Here is a 23,615-nt window from a genome sequence, read left to right as displayed (position 1 = left end):
TATTGTAGGACCCACTATAAAAAGAAAGGAGTTTTTCCATAAAAGAAAAAAGCAGAAGATAAAGCAGAAGTAACAAGTGTCTTTTTCAAATCAGATTTAATAGCTTGGTTCTCTTCTTTCTTTTTTTTTTGGGGGTGGTCTCGGTGTTGCAGGAAGAAAAATAGGTATGATGGTTTTGTTCTGGCCGTTGAGCGGAGCATTACTGAGCGTCCTCACTCATTTCACTCCTGTGGTGAAGCAGTAAAAAGAACAAGAGAGAAAGAGAGAGAGAGAGAGAGAGAGAGAGAGAGAGAGAGAGAGAGAGAGAGAGAGAGAGAGAGAGAGAGAGAGAGAGAGAGAGAGAGAGAGAGAGAGAGAGAGAGAGAGAGAAAGAGAGAGAGAGAGAGAAAGAGAGAGAGAGAGAGAGAGAGAGAGGGAGAGAGAGAGAGAGAGAGAGAAGACCTTGCCTCGTGCTTGCATCATCCAGCTCAGGGCGGTGTGTGACGGTGTGCCCTCTTTTTCTTTGTTCAAACTCCTCGATCCGCAATGGCAGGGTGAGATGAATGTGATGCTGTAGGGGGCATATTTAGCCAGAGATTCTGCAGTTTAAATTCCACAGGGTGGGAGGGATTTTAAAGCAGTTGGCACAGAATCTTCAAAAGCCAGCGTTGTGTGTTGTTGCCCAAGAAGAAAACAAAATTCTATTTGGTAGAAAAAAAAAGCAGGGTACGATAATGAATTTCTCATTTGTTCCCTGACAAGGATTAATTAAAAACATTTTTTTCAGCATATGTAATTAGCAAGGCCTATTTTTTATTTTTTTATGGGAACATGTCCCACTGAGCGGATTTAACCTTTGCTTCCTTTTCTAATTTGTTCTGGTTGTTACTTGTTTCTCTGGGATTTCCTGTGGCAATATATAGAGAGGAAACAGGTTGTGGTTTGTGTCTGTGTTGGGGGGGGCATTAAATAATAAAGTATAATAAATAAATTATATGGGAAAAAAAGAAAAGAAAAAAGAAAACAATGTATCGGTGAACAATTATTCATTTTTTTACTTCCTTATTTATTTATTATCTAATAACTTTTATTTAATCATAACTGATTTTTTTTAAATGTTCAAATAATTCTGTTTATATATTTGGTCATTTCTGTGTTTTTTTCTAGTGTTAGTAATATATATAGTTTTTGCTTGTCCTCTGATGTTGCGTCCTTTAGTTGTTAATTACAAAACTTTCCACTGCACTGATCTTTGTGCCTTGATAGTGTTCAGATGCATAAGCTACAAGTTCTGCTCACTCTTTGAAAACTGCAGCATGATCAGAGTATAATAGAGAAAATGTGACTTTAAATCAACATGATAAATGACTAAAATTTCAATTTACTCTAAAGCACTACAGAACTCAAAGCTTTGGTATTCAGTTTGTTCTTACTGGTAGGGTAAAGCAGCTCATTTTATCCTTCAAGGAGATTCATGCGTCCACTTTCACTTAACACTCACTTGACCAGTGCCCTGAACGCCCGGATTGACAGCAAACCGTAATGATCCATTAACCGGGGGGTTAATTGGTTACTGATGCTCAGCTTCTCATCATTGACTGAGCACACAAAGGTTAGTTGAGTGTGAACACACTGACAGTGCATCTCCTTGCAGGAGCTTAGCAGTTTCTCTTTCGACGTGCCACAAAACAGATGATCAGAACGGACAAAAGGTCAACCTTCGCGCCGTCGACTCGTCTGCCCGCCGCTCCACAGAGGTCGTTATCTGGTATGATGACATCGTTTTCCAGCGACTCAGGTGTTCCGCGCGCCACCCGAATCATTGGCCCCATATTTCATTATTATACTTTTATCATCCTCTGAATCACAATGAGATGAAAAGGAGATTGAGTATGAAAAAAGGGAGCAGTGCATTCACTCCGATAGTATTTTTGTATTTATGGAAACTATGCATGAGAAATCACATAAATCCGAAGGGGAAACATGAGCCATATGAAATATTACTAAGCCGACTGAGAAAGAGGATTTCTTATATTTATATATTGCTTCAAAACTAACAAACAGCACAGGCTTTTGAAATTTTTATAATATTTACTTCTTTAAAAAATTATAGTATATACAATATAATATTCATTATTTATTTACATTATTTTCTACATTACTTAACATTTACAAACTGTTAATAAACCTTTAGCAAAGTTACAAATAAACAAAATACATATTAACTGATGTTTACTGAAATGCTATGGAAAAATATGAAAAGGTTTCTTCTGCCGTTATACTATAATAACTATAATATTCATCCAATGATGAGTTTGACATTTGCCACTAGCTATTACTAGTAAAAATCTCATTCCGAAATGTAAAAAATTGTGCTGTTATTCTACTAAACGATCAATATTTACATGTACAGTATTTATTATTATAAAGACAATTGCCTTGCACTAAAGCACATTTACAGTACTAGTTGATGCTGCACTGTCATTGTTTATTGTCTCATTGTGTTGTGCTGTTCGCATTGATGTTTGCATGCATAGACTTTATGTTGTTTATCGCAGCATCATGGTCCGGGTGAACATTGTTTTATTTTACTGTGTACTGTATACTGTATATAGCTGAAATTACAGTAAAAGCCACTTGACGTCATTTGACTTAACAGTGAGGCAAGTGATGGCTTAGTGGCTAAGGTATTAGACTTTTGGATTTGAAGGCGATGAGTTCAAATCCAAGCCACACCAATCTGTCACCCTGAACACGGCCCTTAACCCTATAGCTGCCCAGTTGTATGAATGAGATAAATGAATAAGGGTGTCTGCCAAATGTAAATGTTGACTTGACTAATGGCTTTTGATTGACATGAGTAACTAACAGATACTACAGCCTCGATCCTCCAACAGTAAATCCAGATAAAATTACTAACACTAATAATCTGCTGGCAAAACACTCAAAACATCTGAAAAACAGGAAGTTGATTTTGCCATTGTGACCACCGTTTGTTTTGTTTTTTGTTTTTTTGTATCTTTCCCCATAAGATTTTAATAGTTTTTTTGTTGCCTTTCCATTTTCGGCTTCCAGATAAGCAGCAGTGCTCAAACTCTAATAAATCATTTCTGGCATTGCGCAAATTTTGTTGTAGGCTGTTACCAAGTTGACATTATGTCTCCCATGACTGCTGATCTCAGCTCACAATGAGAGAATTCTATTACTATTTGCAATTGTTCTGATGTAAAACCAGTTTCATGCAAAGTTTCAAGGCCTGCATGAGGCTCTAAACAGGTTAGGATGTATATCAGCGTGATATATACACCATATCTGCAGTCTTCTTTATGGATCTGCTTCTTTCACATTTCTCACTTTATTATCCCCACACTTTTCTTTATCCCTTGATTGGCCTTTCTTTCCGAACCTCCTTCAATAAGCACCCTGCCCAAGATCTGCCACACCTGGGCTGTTGCCACGGCAACTCCACCCCTGACAATAAGCAGCCTTGTATGACACAGAATTCAACTTCTGATTGGATATTGATTACACTTTTGTCATACATAATAGGATCAAAAGGATCGAGAGGCTTTGGTCAATGCTCAAGTCTCTCGGTTTCTGATTGCCATTTATTTAGAAACTCTTGTTATTCCAGGATATGCATATGAAGAATTATCCAAACGTCAACACTTTTGCTATGGAAAATTTGAGATTTAGAAAGTATAAAACATGCCTACCAATAATTTTTGCTTTGAAGAATTTAGGGACAATTGGCAGAGATAAAACTCTGGGCTACACTGTAAAAAAATAAAAAGAAAAGAAAAACTTGCCAGAAATATTCTTTCAAATTTCTAGTAAGCATGCCAGTAAGCATGCTAGAATTAGAATGTATAATTAAGATCTTCAGTTATGTCTAAGACTTGCTTTGTTGTGAAATTCTAACCTTTAAAGTTCGAAAATTCCTTTGCTAACATATTTTGGTTTAGCATTACTTTTAGTTAGAAAAGTATCAGAGTATCAAACTAACTTCACACAGGAATAATAAAAATACAGCACCAACCAACAATAGACGTGTAAATATATATGGCAGGCAATGTTTCAGCCATAGATTTTCTTGCTCTATTTCTGATAACAACTACAGTGCATAGCTAAAGATCGGTTGGTTACATGCTATCAGACTGGGCATTCAGCCCCTTCAGGAACCCGAGCTGCATCAGAAATGTTTGTCCAGACGCCCCCTCAAGGCAAGGACCGAGGCCCGGGAATGGTGGCTCCATGCCGAGGTGGTGAAACAAATCCGGGAACAATTTTGCAGAACTCAGGTGGACCTGATTGCATTTCAGGAGATGTTTTACCCAAAACCTACAGCCCCTCTAGGGCTGGATGCCATTGTACGGGCACGGCCAAGGTTTAAACTGTACACCTTTCCCCCTGTTGTGCTGCTCCCGGGAGTTCTGGAGAGAGTTCACCGAGACAAAGTCCGTCTCCTCCTAGTGGCTCCATGGTGGCCGGGCAGGCCATTATTTTGTGGACTTGGTAGCCCTTCTCGAACACCCTCCCAGCTTACTCTCAGTAGTGTTCTTTAATCTCAGGCAGAGAGATAGCCTCCGGTCTCTCCACCAAGGTAGTAGAGACCATTCTTCAATCCAGAGCTCCCTCCACGAGGATGCTATATGCTGCAAGGTGGCGTCTGTTCACTGCATGGTGTGAACAACAACGCCTAGACCCAGTTAAATGCTCAGATGGTTTAGTGCTGGAATTCCTTCAAGAACAGTTTGCCAAAGTGTTGGCTCTGTCCACCCTGAAGGTTTACGTGTCTGTCATTGCAGCCTGTCATGCCCTCCTCGTGGGGCAGTCCGTGGGTAAGAACATGTTGGTGACATGCTTTCTCTGCATCACCCAGAGGCTGGGGCCTCCGGTGTAAACTAGAGTGCCTGCATGGGACTTGGCCATTGTTTGGAGGCCCTCTCTGAGCCTCTCTTTGAGCCTTTGACCGAGATACCTGTTAAGACTGTGTTCCTCTTGGCCATCTCCTCTCTCAAGAGAGTAGGGGCTCTTCAGGCTCTTTCTGTGGTCCATTCTTTCCTAGAGTTTACTTCAGGCCTGGCCAGTGCCTTCCTCTACCCGAGATCAGAGTATTTCTTTAGAGTACCCTCGGTAGTCCCACAACCAGGACATTTGCAACGCTTTTCAGAAGCTGCCGCTGCTTTTACTGGACTGATTATACATGTGATTCAGAGCTTGGACAACACAGACAACACACAATTTTTCCTAACACGCGAGTACCCTCGGTAGTCCCACAACCAGGACATTTGCAACGCTTTTCAGCAGCTGCCGCTGCTTTCACTGGACTGATTATACACGTGATTCAGAGCTTGGACAACACAGACAACACACAATTTTTCCTAACACGCGTATGCATATCAAAGCAAATATAATCTTACTTGGAAATTTTCATTTATATTCCTTTCACATTTTGTCAGGGACCTTAGGGACAGGGAATTTTAGTACAATTTCCTCCCACTGACCTTTCCCCTTCAAGCAAACACTACATTGTTTTTTCTGCTTTAACACACTGGGTATCAGCAGCGGGTTTCGATTGTGTTGCCCACAGGCGGTGACATGAATCAACTCAGGGGAAGCAGAAGACAGATCACTATGTTATTGCTTTTCCCTGAAACTAGCATTACAAAGTTTTTGTGTGCATACGCAATATATATATATATATATATATATATATATATATATATATATATATATATATATATATATATATATATATATATATATATATATGTTTTATAAATAGATTCAAACAGCATCAGTTCAACAGCAAGCAGAACATTTTGAAAGGAATAAAATTATAGAAAACTTAAGAACTTTTTATTTAGAAATTAAGAAACTCCTGACTTTAACTTGCCACCACCACTGTGTCCTTATTTACAAAATTTTTAGAAGTAGTTGAAAAGAAGGTTTTAGGATATTATGATAGCCACGATAAGTCATCGTACTTTGGGTACTTAAGTACATTTGAAGGCAAATTTGAAGACATCAGTACTTTTACTCAAGTGAAATTTTAAAGGGAGCACTTTTACTTTTACTGGAGTAAGATTTTACCTAATGACTCTCTACTTTAACTCAAGTACGTGCTTTGTGTACTTTGTTCAGCACTGGGGATGGAAAGATTCACCGATTCAAATTGAACAATGTGATGCATCGAACAGAACGCATCGGATACAAGTTGGCATTTGTATCGTGATGCATCTTTTTATTTTTTTTTTTTACATATTTGCTGAAACTAATTTATTTATATGTAATCATTAGTAGATGTGCTATACTTTTAGTTTGTAGAAAGTGACCAATAATTTGTGAGCAATATTTGATAAGTAGATTGATTTTTTTTTTTAGATTGAAACGAGTGTGTTCTCTACTACTATCTGTACCATATTGAATTGAATAGCATCATATTTTCCATCGTTATATTAAATCGGATTGTGTTGAATCAAATCAAAATCGGATTGATTATTATTGATTATCAGTCAAAATAAAATGTTTTCCAACTGGTAAGATATCAGGAAAAAGCTGTGTGTGTGTGTGTGTGTGTGTGTGTGTGTGTGTGTGTGTGTGTGTGTGTGTGTGTGTGTATGTGTGTGTGTGTATGTGTGTGTGTTTGTGTGTGTGTGTGTGTGTGTAAATATTTGGTTTGTAGTGCGGACTAAATGTCCCATAGAAATATTAGACAGTTTTTAGCTAGTAGGGACAATTGGCTAATGGCCGAGAATAAATGCTTTTAGAAAAAAAAACAAAAAAACCCAAAAACTAAACGATTCAATAATAATACCAAATTATTTAGTGATTTAAGGGTAAACATAAAATAAGAAGTTTTGTCACTAGGATAGTATGGTAAACCAGTGTGTGTGTGTGTGTGTGTGTGTGTGTGTATGCCTGTAATCACTGTTTTATTTCACTTTAATAATTTCACCCTTCAACCCCCTCCCACTCTTCCGTCCATTTATTATGCATTAATCGCCCTTTTAAAACAATTTGCTACCAACCCTTTCGTCTAATTTGGTTTTCAGATGTGCTTAACGTTATTATCTCAATTAATGCAATGACACATGCTAAACGCATTCTCTGTATAATGTGAGTGACAAAGAAAAAATATATAAATAAATGAAGCCACCACAATTTTTACAAACCAAAGGCCGCTCCACGTCGAGCCGAGGCCGACAGCTCCGACTACTTTGCAACCGAATCAGGAGACAGCACCGGAGTCAAACAATCAGACGAAGGAAAAGAAAAAGGAGCCATACTGGTCTACAGGACTGTGCTTTATTTTTAGCCTAAGCAGAGAATATAATGATCTAGAGCTACACGGTTCAGGAGCAATGAGGGAAAAAATCAGCCCATGTGTAGAGAGAATGGGCTCGTGCCAATGCTATTTTACAGCTTTTGTATTCAAGAAAAAAAAGAAAAGTTAAAAAATGAAGGTATTTCCACCAACATTGGATTGAAAATAAATAAATAAGACAAACAAGAAAAAAGGAGACATGGATTGAGAAGCAGGGAATGCATTGATTCAATTCTTCTGGAAAACACATCGTCCGTGTTTTCCTCGGAGTCAATTTGGCAAATGTACTATACTACTTTTTTTTGTTGTTATTGGTCCTTATAGTCGCACTGAAACGCCAAAGGCCTCTGCAAAGCCCAAATGCAGAGGCAGCGATACAATACCAGGTATGGATGCTGGCATAGAATGGAGTTTTTCCGATGTGTAGGTAGCATCACTTGGGGGGGGGGGGGGGGAGTGCTGGATTTAAGGCAAACCATCCCTCGTAGTTTGGTATCTACACGACTGACAAGAGTGAATTAGAGTAGCTATTTAACTGCACTCTCGGCTACTGACATCTCGACTTCATCCACAGCTATGAAAATGCAAGATGAGTTCAAAGTCGACTATCAAGTTTATGCATTATGATTTTTTTTTCCCTCCTGAATTTTATGTGATTAGACCAGAACATCAGAACAGTACAGAATGAAGCAAAACAGACAGCACAGGTGATGTTGTGAATAGTAATGATTCCAGCCGGATAAAGATTTCAAGGCATTTAAGATCAAAACAATATTATAGAACTTCCAGGCATCCTTATGATAAAATCATGATTTCTTTTTTTTCTTTTATCATACAATTTACATAGGTCGTCCTAAGAAAGACAAAAAAACAAAACATAAATCAGCAAACAAAACTATAAAAAAAAAAAAATACATTTGCTTTTTGCATTGAATAATGATCCCATGATCCCAAGGCAAAGATCTGATTTCAAATATCTGTTATAAAAAAATGACTCGTGGACATATTCTTAAATCATAAAACATTTTTTCCCCCAGATATCTTTATATGAATTTGTGATCTTTTACTTTATCTGTCTCAGCTGAATAATAAAAAAAAAAAAAACTTTTGTTACTCCATAACCCGAAATCACTTCAAAACATAACGGAACAAATTATTTTACCATTTAGGTCATTCTAGATTATTTTGAAAGACAACATGAAGGAACAGAGTAAACACATAAAACTTGCAAAAAATCTATCGATTAATAGAACAGTATAAAATTCACTTCAACCTAAATAAAAATGTGTATAGTTTTCCCCTCTCAGCTTTGATGAAATAGAGATATATTTATATATCTATCTTTTCTTCAGAAATATTTTCGCCCAGTATTTCTCTCATGTATGTAAACTGGAAAGAAGAAACAGAATTAAAAAATATGCTATGTTGTATTTACAGTTCCCAGGGTAGAGCAGACTCGCAGAAATTTCAAAGGATATAAAGAGAATGCTATAGAAGTGAGACGAGGACAGTTTGGGCTCGGCCTCGACGCGGGTTACGACCAAACACATGCTAATGCAGCCTGTTCGCTGGTGTATGGTGTGTACACACTACATTTAACCCTCATCTTCTGTGCGCTACTTCAATGTCCTAGTACATTTCACTTTATAGCAATACAATGTAATAGCAAATATTTTGGAATACAATTCAATATTCAATCTAGAAATATCCGTGATATTTAAAGATCATTATCAGATACAGACCTGGTGTGGAGAGGACGGAATCTGATCATCGTTTTATTGTTTCTTTCATATATACAAAGTTTTTTTACGCTTGTTACATACTCTTGGTTATAAAACCTATTGGCACAAACCATTAGCTGTAATATAGATGTCCTTTTAGATGTCAGTAATCTTTAAATAGAAACTTTAGGTCCATTGAGGGAGTAAATTCAATTGTAGTCCCCGACTTACGATGGAGATGTTTTCCGATGAGCCTGTCGTAACTTGAAAATATCGGAAGTTGAGACATGGTCTAACCTACACAGGAGTCTTATCCCTATGGGGTAGTATACTGTCATTTGTTAATAATGTAACAAATTACAGTACATAATTGATTAAAACAAATCAATTTAGAGTACTGTTTTGTATAAACCATCTATCTATCTATCTATCTATCTATCTATCTATCTATCTATCTATCTATCTATCTATCTATCTATCTATCTATCTATCTATCTATCTATCTATGCATGTATGTTTGTGCATGTTTGAGTATGCATGTGTGAGCGCGTGGACGAGCGCGTGAGTGGACGGCGGAACACAGGTTGCTACATTTTCCTGCTGCACAATAAGTAAAATATTTGTACAATTTTACCGTATCGCTAATGTCATCAAAAAACCGTAAGTTGATCCATCGTAACTCGGGGACTGAGTGATATTTCAGGTGTAACAACGACTCCTGATTGAAAACATTCTCCGGACCACCTCTACTACTCTCAATTTTCAAACATGATGCCTACGTATTTATCAATTTTCTTTTGTCAAGCCTGAGTGCATGCTTTCTCTGATCACCCTGTCCTCTTTCTCACACATTTGTAATGCCTAAACAAATGAAACCCAAAGCCTCCCTTGCCTAGCCAGAAAATAACCTGATTTTCCTGTAACATGCCATAGCCAATATGCATGTTGTTTGCAAGCATCCACAAGCCGTGACATCATTCGACGTGATGCCCTGAGTACTAGAGTTGGACTTGTGGCACTTAAGTTGCAGCAGCTACACACACTTCCAACTTGGCAGGTCCTGTACTGGACCTCTATCACCTTCCGTCCTTAAATCCTCTCTCTCGTTTTTGAACACGATGACAAAAGCTCGCTCTCTAGTTCTAGTTTTTTTTTTAAACCAGCTATTAAATGAGAGGCATTCATTTTTTTCCATCCTTCTGTCCAACAGGTTTCCTTAATTATCTCTCTACTTTCAGTCAATTACATTTCGCCTTCCTTTCCTTGACAATCACTGCTATTTTAGGGAGAGCAGTAAAGCCTCAGGAGGGGAGGGGAGGGGATGGAGATGAGGCGCTCTGTTTCTGGCAGGTCACCCCCTCCTCTTCTCGATGAACTCATCCCACATTCATCTCTGCAGCAACATGATTCGCACTGAGAATAAACGGCCTAACGGCATGCAAAACGGCGACATCTGTCTAACTGGCGAGGAAGCGAGTAGGGGGTGGGCACGAAATGCTCACGAGGCTTGGCTTTTTTTTTAATGGGCATGAAACATTTCGGGAATGTTCCAGCAGAAATTTGGTCGACGGTGGTGTGCGAAGATGGTACAAAACAAACTCCCATATGTGTTAACATGATAACAGCTGACTTTTTAAAACAGTGTTCTTCATTATTAGATATTATCAGTTTAGCTCTCTGATTTGCAGCACAATACAGTTTAGGACTTGGCAAGGTGTCTCATCAGCTCTACACCTTTTCAGTGTGAAATTAAATAGAATGAAAAGAAAATAAGGCAATACAGGCCAAAAACGCACACGTAAAAATGAACAATACAGTCATTTCAAAGCTCATTATCCAGTATATCAGTATAGCAGTAGCGTTTTTTTAAATACCGTTTTACATGTACAAGCCCAAAACTTCCTCAGACACTACTGATAAATAATAATGATTGAATTTGATGTGTCTTTCTGCTACATTGCATATTGTTTCTTTCCAGGGATGCATCAATGCCATGTATAAAGATATTTTTCTGTAATACTCACTGATTTAGATTTAGTAAATACCTAAGAGGCACCATGGTACGTTTTTCTCTAGCTCTGTGTTTACTGTGTATAAACAGTATCATTAATGCGAAGCGTAACAGCGGCCAGCCTGAGAGCTCGTCACTGGGAAAAGAAGTGCTCAGTGCTCAGTGCTCGCCGAGCTGAAGTGCTCTCATGCTTGACTCTGCACGCTAGATTTACTGCTTCACCTTTCTGAACAGCTTTAAGTGCGCTTTCTATCAAAGACAACATTTCAACATCATAAACATGTTTCTTGTATTTGAAGAAAGGTGCTACCGATGCTATAGTACCTCCTTTTGATTATTTTCCAGGGTGAAGTTTGCAATCTTTTGAAATTACTTGTACAAAATGTTCAGATTGAGTTCATTTTTGTGTCATCTTTTTAGGTTTAGCCTACTATTAAATGAATGCTATTATTAAATGAAATGTCAGACCAATCACTGATACAACTGATACAACTCCTGGTATTGATGCTTCCCTATTATTTTTTTTTTTTCTTTACAATAAATAAAAGATCCAGTGACATCTGTCTTGGCAATTTGATGCAACCTGTAAAAAAGCAAAGTAGGGCAGCATTTTGTGGCATTGAAGTAGCCTTTTATAGTGTGCTTCACCATTATTCTTTCAGTGCTTAATATTATGTGTGCTTTTCAGACTTCCCACATTTACAGCTGCAACCGAAAAAAAAAAACATGACAACCTGAATGAATGGGTAATTTTGTAAAAAAAAAGGTAGAAGTGCATTTAAGTGCTGAGATAAAAATTATGATGGAGGGCATTCGGCAAATATATGTCGCTCAGGAACAAAAAAAAAAAAAGAAATCAGCGTTTCAGGTAAAACATTTTGGCATGTCTGTGAAATCTGCCTCCAGTTAAAATAAATAAATAAATAAATAAATAAATAAATAAATAAATAAATAAATAAATAAATAAATCAAAGTTGTCCATCCTATTTATGGTTTATTGTATTGGACAACAATCCAGTCTAATCAGTTGAAGATGATTTAAAGCATTTTTGATGTGTATTATTCAGACAACATTTTTCTCGTACAGATATGGAATAAAATCATTGGCAGAGAGTGAGGTGATAACTAGTGCAAATTGTTCTGATTGTATGGCATAGGGACAGGATACAGCAGAGGTTCGTGGCTTAATTGAATCAAGAAATATTTGCATGGATGGTAAATCAGAGGAAAAGAATATTGAGCAAAAAAAAAGATTGTCAGTTGTTTTTTTTCTAAAAAAGATCAATAACTTCTCGTTTCTAGAGCGTCCTGATAAGGTATTTATGCTACTTTTGCTAAACTTTTGTGATGCTTGACCCAGGTGTTTACCATCTCATCATATCTTTAGACACGATTCCAATCATACATTTGATAACTAATAAGAATTTGGGCTTTAGAAATGGATAGACGACAGGTCACGGTTAGGAATCTCATTCCTGCATTCAGTCCAGTGGAAGCGAGTCGGAAGGACAAATTTCATTTAGCAAAGAAGAGGCAGCAGATAAAAAATTCCACAATTTTGGTCCTTTGGAAATTCTTAACCAGGATTTAAAGGATTAAATGTGAGGTCTGATCTGCTGGCGTTAAAGATCAGAGGTCAAGTTTGGTCTTTTTTTTTTTTTTTTTTTTTTTTAAACCTTTCTCGTTTTGTTTGGTATCGTTTTGTATTTTAGAATTATTCAGGAGTGTTATTGTCACCCACCGTTTGTCAAAGTCACAAGCTAAATCTACCAGGAGAAACCTGGTGTTTCAGCGATTTTAGAACAAGTAGTCGCTTTCGGATGTTTGTAAGAAAAGCTACGGTTGACGATTTATGGGTTTTCATACAAGTTTGCTCTGTGTGAATTGGAACCACAACAATAACAAAAAAAAAAAATATATAAATAAAACAAAAAAAATAATAATAATCAGTTGGTTGGCAGCATTGCAGGTTTATAGAAAATTGTGACTGTTGATAGGAGTACAATCATGGACAAAAAGCCCCAGATACGTTATTATGTCATGAGTATGTTTTCTACGTTACATTTTTTTTTGTTTTTACATAACTGACAAAATGAAAAGAAAAAAAAAAAAAATCACCGTTGAGTGCAATACAGGCTTGGGTAGAGCGATGAACGCCTTTCGTACGTTCTTTCCCAGGTTCGTTCTATCGTTTTATAGTGGCATTAGAGAGAGCGTATGAATACTGTTCCATTTACATCAGATTACAACAAAGCTTAATGGCATCTAAAAGCTTTCAGCTGCTAATGCTGTGAGTGCATTTGTTTGTTTGTGTTTTTTTTTAGTTCTTTTTTTCCTTCTTTTTTTTTTTTTGCCTTTCCCACAAAAGTTCAGGATATATCTGCAAAGCACTTAGCAACTCGAGTGCTTCACTAAAGTCTGCAGTGGCTTCGGTAGACCTGTGCATCTCGCCTTGTCTCAGTCATTTCTCTTCAAACGAGCATGTTGTCACTTTTAATGATTTTCATTTCTCTCACACGCATGCATACACACACATACACCCTGCACGCACGGACGCACGCAAAGCCACTGCAGTCGTTATCATCTGTTCGGTTCGTTTTGGCAGTTTCTGTAGCTATCAACTCCCACGTCGTCTTCTTCGTCATACGTTTTATATAGTCCCGCTCTTAAAGGACCACATCCAACCCCACCCCACTCCCCTGTAACCCCCCCTCCCCACACACACTGCAGTAGTAACTGTGAGATCAGTCTAGATAGCGCGCTCCCTGTCGTAATAAAAAAAAAAAAAAACAAGTAAAGAAAAGAAGAGAGTCCACATCATATCCAGTAGCTTGGTCTTTACAGTGGATTGTCGCTTGAACAAAAAGGCTTATGGGAAGCCTGCACCCTGTCAAGTACAGACTTTAGACACTCCATTACGTCCTTTTTCCTTTTTTTTTTCCTTCTTCTTCCATTTTCTGGTTTCCTTTTTGACACAGTTAGACGTAGTAGCTGTCAGATGGCAGGGTAAAGAAATTGAGATGACTTGCTTTATCTGTTAGTTAAATGTGGCATGATGTCGAAGACACGGGGATGAGCTGTATAATCCATCCAATATGTTTTTTTTTCCCTCTAGAGCGAGCGGCCATTAAGACAATGATATAGATTTTTTTTTTTCTCGGTTTTTGTAGTGTTTCTTTTTTTTGTTGATTTTTCTCGCTTTTTTTTCATTACAAGTTCAAGTATTTTTTATATTAAAAAAAAAAAAGAAAAGAGCAAAAAATTGGCAAATCTACTCTTAGAATCTACATTACATATAATCTACTGTCTGGGGCAAATAATCCACCACCAGAACAAGGGGTCAGCCTTGCTTTAATTATTTTTCCTTTTCTCCTTCTCTTTCTTTTTTATATTATTCTTTTTTGTTTCTTTTGTCCTTGTAATCGATACTTAATGGATACAGACTTAATTATTTCTGTCAACAACTGCTATCTATATTTGTAGTACTTGTAGCTACAAGGAAAGAGCCAAATATGTGTGTGTGTGTGTGTGTGTATATATATATATATATATATATATATATATATATATATATATATATATATATATATATATATATATATATATATATATATATATACACACACACACTATAAGTCTATTTATATATATATATATATATATATATATATATATATATATATATATATATATATATATATATATATATATATATATATATATATATATATATATATATATATATTTATACATTTATATTCTTTTAAAAAGCATGTAGTCCTTTGGTCCCTATTTTCTAAGGAATGATGCATGAAAAATAATCCTGGATTACCATTTTCACTTCCATTTCCATCTCTCCAGAGCTTTCCCTGGCACAGACTACAACACCTGTATAGGCACGAAAACCAAAATGGCAGCAGGCTGGTGTGTGTGTGTGTGTGTGTGTGTGTGTGTGTGTGTGTGTGTGTGTGTGTGTGTGTGTGTGTGTGTGTGTGTGTGTGTCTGCATCTGTATGTGTGCATGTGTGTGCATTCATATGGATTTACAAATAGAGATATCAGTATTATCCAGTATCCAAAATATGAAGTTTCTGCAGTGCATTTATGCATCAGCCTAAGTGCAAAGGGTTTGTGTTTGTAAATTTGTGTAGTTTCGCTAGCATGTGTGTGTGTTTGAGTTTGTGTGTGTGTGTGTGCGTGTGTGTAAGAATGAGATAGATAGGTGTGTTTGACTGCATGTGTAATTGTATATCTGTATATGCATGCTTTGAGCATAATGTATCTATAAATATTTCTCCATCTTGTCTAAAAAACAGCAGCAAAAAAGTTGGTCTCTGCAAAATCGGCTTCCACAATAGGTTTGCGATGCCAAAGCGAATAAATAAAAAAAATAAAAAATAAAGAAGGAAATATTTAGCCAAGAAATAAAATAAAAAAACACAAAAAAGAATCCCTCCATGTTTCTTCAGTCACCTAGTCTCGCATCTCTCGGCAATTTTCCCACAGAATCAAGGGACCACTCTTCTTTTCGTGTGGCAGAGCGGAGAAGTCTTTTGTACTTATACTGCACTTGTGAAAATAAGGTGTTGTCATCCTTCATCCTGGGAGAAAGAAAATAAAAACACAAGTGGAAAAGAAAGAAAGAAGAAAAATGTAAACTGTAACATTTGGTCTGCATATAAACAATAGAATTCTATATGAAAATCTGCCAGCGCTATACACCAACATCTACAGCCAACACTACAGAAACACACTCACAGCACATAAAGTGAATGACGTTTGATATTATACATTATACAAAAATAATCTAGTTAACCCACTTTTTAAGCCCCCCCTTTTTAAACGACACTGAAAATGGCAATACGGTGACATTGTATCTAATACCACTTCATCTATAGTTATGTAAGTAATGGAACCGACAGCATGGAAAAGGGCGAGAGACACACAACCAAACAGATGAACAGGACGTGAAGATGGTGTGATGGAAGATGGCTGAAGTTTAATTACACAAACAGATTACAGTGTTGTGAATCTTAAAAAAAAAGAAAAACAACCTGTAAATATAAAACTTCACATTATTACTTTGTGTTTTTGGGTTGATCTTTTGGCACGTTGAAGAGGATGTTATGTTGATTTTGATTAATGTAGTCATGAAGTGTACAATTTGCATGTGTAATTTGAGGAAAAAAAACCTTTTCAACAGGTTTTAGCTTTTTTTACAACATGAGTCTTGGTGTTAAGGACTAGTGCGTCTTTGAGCCTACGTTCAATATGCAATACTGCTCTAATGTTCAAATAACGCTCAGATACTCTCAGACTTTTACTCAAGTCATATTGGAATTGGTAACTTGCAACTTAATGTTTTTGCAGTAAAATCTCTATACTTTTACTCAAGTATGATTTTCAGGACCTCTTTACACCTTTGTAAACCTCTTTCTATCAAAGTTGTTGTTCTTTTTTTCAATAACAGTTTATTCAACGTTTCTTATACCACTAGAGTTTAATGATCAGACTGTAATAAACAATATGGTGTACTTTTAGCTCTATATAGTTATGTATATATGTATATTGCTGTTGAGCATCAGTGAAAACGTTAGTTCTAGCAGCTATGAACATTTAGTTCGCTGGTTGCTGTACACTTTTTCTTTCTTTCTCTTTCTTCTCCCACATCACAATCTCTGATATGACCAATTGTTTGTAGACACCTGACCATAACCCCCATATGCACTTTTATATGTCCTATTATATGTTCCTTTATATATATTATTCCTCATTTACTTGTATAAAACAAACATCCTCTTTCACAAAGGCTTTCCACTAAATTATGAAGCATTGCTGTGCAGATTTGTGTTCATTCAGCTACAAGAGCTTCAGTGACATCGGGCACTGCTGCTGGGGGAGAAGGTAGAGATCAGGGCATTGTGCAGGACATTTGAGTTGTTAAACTCCAACATTGGCAGAGCATGTTTTCATGGATATCGCTTTGTTACGCTGAGCATCATAATGCAGAAAAAGGTTTGAGCCTCTTAGTTCCACTGAAAGGGAATTGAATAGCTACGATGTACAAAGACATTTTGTACATCCTTGTGTTTGTGTTGGCCTTCCTTGTGTAAGGAAGGCCAACATGCATGCTCAGGTGTTAACAAAGCTCTCAGCCATATGATGTATTAGAATGATCATATTTATTTCATATGGTTTAACAGGCAGCCTTTTGTTATTATAAAAATGCAATTAATAATAAAGCTGAGATTTTCAAATTCATAAATTTCATACAAAATGTTGCAAATGACCAGTAGATCATTTTTTACATTCAATCTTAGGCGTATTATTATATTACATTGAACTACGGACACCAGAAGTTGGCATTGCTGAACCCCACCATTCGGGTTGCACAAACCAGTGCATTCTTAGAGCCGGTCCCAAACCCGGATAAATAGGGAGAAAAACATGTGCCAAATCAAATATGCGAATCACAAATCAGAATTTCATACCGGATCGGTCGAGGCCCGGGTTACCAATGACTGCCACAGGTATTGTTAGCCAACAGGGTACTGGTGGAAATCGGGCTACTGTTGGCCAAAGGAGGAGACAGAGAGGAGGAAGATGTCTTCAGAGACAGCAGGGAAAGGAGAAGTGTAGGAGAGTGGAAGTTTGGGTTGGTACTTTAAATGTTGGTAAGCGAAGGTTGAAGACCTACTTCTTCCTGAAACACTTAAATTAGCACTTTCCAAGTTTTGCTTTGTAGAATTTAAGAGTTATATTTATATTAAGTTTGTAATCTAGCATACGAGTGTAGATTTATTCATTGTTAGAGCCTCAAAGCACTTCTGTACGTCGCTCTGGACAAGGGCATCTGCTAAATGCCGCAAATGTAAATGTTGATACTATGACTGGTAAAGGGAGAGAGATAGCTGATATTATGGAGAGGAGAAAGGTAGATATGTTGTGTGTTCAAGAGACCAAGTGGAAAGGGATTAAGGTCCAGGAACATTAGAGGTGGGTTTAAACTGTTCTATCATGGTGTGGATGGAACGAGAAATGATGTAGGGGTGATTCTAAAGGAAGAGAACAGTAAGAGTGTAGCGGAGGTGAAGAGAGTTTCTGATAGGGTGATGCTCCTATGCTCCACAGGTGGGTTGTGAGATGGAGGAGAAGAAAAAATTCTGGAGTAAGTTAAATGAAGCAGAAGTGACAAGGGAGACAGCTTGGAAGGTACTTGGTATGACATTTGGAAAGAGAAAAAGATGTGGTGGTGGAATGAGGAAGTGCAGGTAAGCATAAGGAAAAAGAGGTTGGCGAAACAGAATTGGAATCGACAGAGTGATGAGAAAAGTAGGCAGGAGTACAAGGAGATGTGGCAGCAGGTGAAGAGGGATGTGGTGAAAGCAAAGGAAAAGGCATATGAGGAGCTGTATGAGAAGTTGGACACTAAGGAAGAAAGAAGAAAAGGAAGGAAAACGGATTTGTAGCGATTGGCCAGGCAGAGGGACTGAGCTGGGAAGGATGTGCTGCAAGCTGGTGCAATAAAGGATTCCATGGAGATGGAAGTGTGTCGACTAGTAAGGAGAGCATGTTGAGAAGATAGAGAAAGTATTTTGAGCAGCTGATAAACGAGTAAAATAAGAGTGAGGGAAGGTTGGATGATGTGGAGATGGTGAAGCAGGAAGTGGATAGGACTAGTAAGGAGGAAGTGAGAGCAGCGATTAAGAGGATGAAGTGTGGAAAGTCGGTTGGACCAGATGACAAACGGGTAGAAGCATGGAGATGTTTAGGAGGGATGGCAGTGGAGTTTTTAACCAGATTATTTAACAAGTCAAGTCAAGTCAAGTCTATTTCTATAGCGCTATTCACAACAGACATTGTCTCGAAGCAGCTTTACAGAATTTTAACAGTAAAGATGAATGATGTGCATTTATTACTGATGAGCAAGCCATGGCGACTGTGGCAAGGAAAAACCCCCACAAACAAGATTTTGGAAGGTAAGAATATGCCTGAGGAATGGAGAAGGAGTGTGCTGGTAACGATCTTTAAGCATAAGGGAGATGTGCAGACCTGCAGTAACTACAGGGGAATAAAGTTGATCAGTCACACCATGAAGTTATGGGATATAGTAGTGGAAGCCAGGCTGAGAGAAGAGGTGACCATCTGTGAGCAACAGTATGTTTCATGCCGAGGAAGAGCACCACAGACGAATTATTTGCTTTGAGAATGTTGATAGAGAAATGTAGAGAAGGTCAGAAGGAGTAGCATTGTGTGTTTGTGGATTTAGCGTACGACAGGGTGCTGAGAGAGAAGTTGTGGTATTATATGAGGAAGTCTGGTGTGTCAGAGAAGTATGTGAGGGTGGTGCAGGACATGTATGAGGACAGTGTGACAGCAGTGAAGTGTGCAGCAGGAATTACAGACTGGTTCAATGTGAAGGTTGGACTGCATCAAGGATCGGCTCTGAGCCCTTTCCTGTTTGCAGTGGTGATGGACAGGATGATGAACGAGGACAGACAGGAGTCTTTGTGGACTATGATGTTTGCGGATGATATTGTTATTTGTGGTGAGAGTAGTTAGCAGGTACAAATGATCCTGGAGAGGTGGAGGTACATGCTGGAGAGAAGGGGAATGAAAGTCAGTAGAGGTAAACAGTGTACGTGTGTGAATGAGAGGGAGGGTAGTGATGCGGTGTGGTTGCAGGGAGAAGAGGTGGAGAAGGTGGATGAGTTTATGTACCTGGGGTCAACAGTGCAAAGTAATAAAGAGTGTGTTAGAGAAGTGTAGAAAAGAGTGCAGGCAGGCACTGAGTAAAGACAATGGCACTGACTAAAAGACAGGAGGCAGAGCTGGAGGTAGCAGAGTTGAAGATTCTGAGATTTTAATTGGGAGTGACTAGACAGACAGACAGACAGACAGACAGACAGACAGACAGACAGACAGACAGACAGACAGACAGACAGACAGACAGATAGATAGATAGATAGATAGATAGATAGATAGATAGATAGATAGATAGATAGATAGATAGAACATAAGATTTGTATTTCAAACATCCCTTACACATTTAGTCCCTATTTGGTATAATAATAAATTTGCACTTCTGGAAAGATGTTTCACCAAGATTCTGGAGTGTTGTTGTGGATATTTGTGCTCGTTCAACCACAAGGCAATTATTAAAGTCAGGTACTAATACAGGAGGCCTGGGTGCAGTCAATGTTAAATTCATCCTAAAGCTGTTCAAAGTTATATCTTACATGGGTTTTTTTTCGTTTTTTTTTTTTTTTTTTTTTTACACATTTAAGCTATTCATCCGTGTACAACTTTATAATTTTTTATCATTTACATTTAAATTCTCAACAGCAATATTTAAATGTGGATACAATCAGCATATTATGTGACTTTTCACATTTTAGGAATTTACAAGGTCTGTTGTGTGTTTATTATTGACAGTCTCTGTCCTAATTCTATTTAATTTGCAAATTCAATTCTAAATCTTAACATTCCTTGTTATATTTATTATCATTTCACATAATATAATTGAATTTAAATGGCAGTATCATATTCTAGCACCAGTTGTAATTTAAACTGAGCTGAACTGAGCTGTAGCAGAGAAGAAACCACTTGTCCGTTATATTTTTTCTTATTGTGTGTGTGTGTGTGTGTGTGTGTGTGTGTGTGTGTGTGTGTGTGTGTGTGTGTGTGTGATAGAGAGCAGGAGAGAGAAATTTAGTTGATGAAGTCACCATGTGTGGGTCCATGGCAGCACATGCAGCTCGCAATTATTCTGTAATTGGTTAGCACGCTCATAAATAAGTAAACAGGAAGCAATCCCTGTGTTGGCCAAACAAAACAATCACAGCGAAGCACTTCAAACGGAGATACAAAAAAAAAAAAAAACAGAGAGGAAGAGGAGAGGAGACCAGAGTTAACATTTGCCTTCACACCACCACTGGGGAAAGAATAATTGGCAATGCAAACATGGTGTCATGATGTAACGATCGCTCACTGGGAGAGTTAGCAATTAAAAAGTTCAACTCCTTCATAAAGGTACATACAGAAAAAAAAAAAACATCAAACGAAAATATATAGTCACAGCTCATGTTAGAGAAATAAAGACGAAATAGAAAGGGCAAAATATCAACACATTCTCAACTTGACACGCTAAAAGAACAAGAGCACAGCACTCACGTTACGACAGCAAAAAAGATCACACCCCATCGAAAAACCAACCAGTCAGCAGATTTACAAACACCAGCTACCAGCTACCGACAGCGCAAACAAAATACTGCACTCCATAAAGACAAAATAAAAATCCAAACATGGCCACAAGAGAAATAGAGAAAGAGAGTAAGAGATCAACAGCACGTCATGCCACTTGATCACAGTAGTACACATGACGTCATCCAAAAGAAAACACCGTAGTGGGAACTTACAGCCGTGGGAACCGTTTCCCCCTGACCGTAGACATGTAGCTAGTCAACCGGGCGGGTACCTCGAGCTACGTTTGGCCATGCCTGGGTTTCACACCGGTTAGGGGCAAAAGAAGAAAAACAAATCCATGGAATTGCTGTTTTTCCTTCACTTGGCATTGTTATGAGCATTACCGAACTTACACTTTTATTCAGGCACATCGTTAAGGACACATTGCTGTTAGAGATGAGAAATATTAATAGAATTATTATTAGCAAAGTTCGAAATAAGGCAAAGAAAAAGTGAAGAAGACATATGAAATGAGTGAGTTAATGGAACATACATGTACATTAAGAGGCATTTTGGTAGACAGTGTATGAAAAAAAGACATGGGGAGGCGGAGTCAGTCAAACACTGCTGTTGACAAAAGTGGGAAGTACGCTTTGTACGAACGTTGCCAGATTCTCACTGAGTAGGCCGTTGTGCTGATCAAACCTCCCAGCGCTCTCAATCGAGGACATCTGTCTATCGAGCTCGACGGAAAAAAATTATCTCTACAGGGATTTTGCACTGCAACTGGTGTTCCAATGCTTTTAACCGTCCCAGTGCTGTAGCTTTAATTACTTTTTGTTGTTTTTTTCCTCTTTATTTTGCAAGACGACGCCTGAACATCTGGGTTCTTGTGAAAATTGAAGCAAACGCTTATAAATCAGACACAGTCAGGAACGCTTCAGCTTCTTTGCATCTGTTTCCTTCCACATGGTATGCAAATTTTAAGGCCAGGCACCACACCCTAATAGGATTCAATTTTTCTTTTTTTTTATATTAAAAATAAACGCAAACTTTCTGACCAATCAGATTCAATTGTGCTATGGTATTAAAGTAAGTAAAAGAAAAAGACTATTTTTATACTATAAAATATTATATTTTATATATATATATATATATATATATATATATATATATATATATATATATATATATATATATATTATACTATAGGATTTTATTCATATTGGTGGACCAATAGATTAGTTATGATTAATGATTGTATTTAGTGCATACGTATATTTAATCAGAATGTACATTCCCATGTTGGTATACCTCGCCACATTTTAGCTACAGTATGCACCAATTGTGTGATTCTCCTCCCACCTCCTGCTTTACTACACCCATCAGCTTTTCCTTTTCCAGCTTCACCCATCAGCAGACCAGGATGACCGTTTCCTAATCAGTGAAAATGCTGACAAAAAACTATCATGTACTGCTCAAACAATACACAATTAATTCACAGTTCAATGTACTGAGGGAAAAATGTCAGCATATATTCGGTGTGTGATGTAAAGAGAAAGCAACATTGGGCAATTTTTTATTTCTTTTTAGTCTCCAAACACATTGTACTAGTTTTTTTTTTTGAGTGAAAGAAACATGGCATAGTAATCCTCAACATTTACATAGTCATTTATCCACTTGTTTGCATATGATGGATCTATATACAGTAGATGCACTGAAATAGCTAACTAGCATGTCATTCTTTAGTGACAGTATGGAAGCTAATGTACCTAATTCCTGTCCACACCTCATTCTTGTAATTACACATCTTTTTATTTCAATATGTCTACATATCTTTATTTAAATGACACCTGAAGCCTCGGTGACAGGTTTTTAAATTAGCACTTCTTTATAAAAAAAAAACAAACTATATAATCTCCCAGCAGAGTTTCTGACTGATTGTATTCTCAGTCTGTGTCATAATGAACTTTGTAAGTCACTCTGGATTAGGATTTACGGACTCTGCCAAATGCCATAATTGTAATTGTAAAAAATTACTTCAAAATATACTGTAAGATGAATAACTGGATAAACACAGGCTTTATTTAGTGTTAAACTCAAACCAAATGATGAGAAACGGGAACAAAAAAACCTTCTGATGAACTCTTGCACTAAACCTATTCAATAATCCATGCTTTTTAATGTAAAGTGGTGTGTGTGAGATGATTTGTAAAGAAAATCAGAAGCACATGGGGAATACAGCCGGTAAATGTAATGCCAGTAGCAAGTAGATTCCCAATACAAAACGTGCTTCTTACTTGTCACATGTACTTTTACAGCACAGTGAAATTCTTTCTTCGCATATTCCAGCAATGTTAGGAAGCTGTGGTCAGAGCTCAGGCTCAGCC

The 23,615-nt window shown here is 37.4% G+C and overlaps 1 protein-coding gene and 1 long non-coding RNA gene across 9 annotated transcripts in view; both read right to left on the bottom strand.

Moving 5' to 3' along the window:
* Positions 1–7,271: 7,271 nt before the first annotated feature.
* LOC310732575 lies at positions 7,272–14,659 on the bottom strand. Its single transcript, XR_014535508.1, has 2 exons — positions 9,914–14,659; positions 7,272–9,824 (listed from the first exon to the last, which is right to left on the bottom strand). It is a non-coding gene; the product is annotated as an uncharacterized lncRNA (long non-coding RNA).
* A 127-nt stretch (positions 14,660–14,786) lies between these two features.
* Positions 14,787–23,615, bottom strand: part of celf6 (CUGBP Elav-like family member 6) — a 174,348-nt gene continuing 165,519 nt past the window's right edge. The window contains exons 13-15 of one of the 8 annotated variants that reach the window (XR_014535480.1): positions 21,639–21,672; positions 21,459–21,539; positions 14,794–15,641 (exon numbers count right to left, since the gene is read on the bottom strand). The gene's annotated coding sequence lies outside the window, so the exon portion shown is untranslated. Of the gene's footprint in view, positions 15,642–21,458; positions 21,540–21,638; positions 21,673–23,615 lie in introns of all 8 variants that reach the window. The other 7 variants (XR_014535481.1, XR_014535482.1, XM_083553050.1 and 4 more) reach the window with 7 other exon arrangements.

The sequence above is a fragment of the Silurus aristotelis genome (genome assembly GCF_946808225.1).
Source record: "Silurus aristotelis genome assembly, chromosome: 10".
Taxonomy (NCBI): domain Eukaryota; kingdom Metazoa; phylum Chordata; class Actinopteri; order Siluriformes; family Siluridae; genus Silurus; species Silurus aristotelis.
This window is presented reverse-complemented; position numbering and strand designations above follow the sequence as displayed.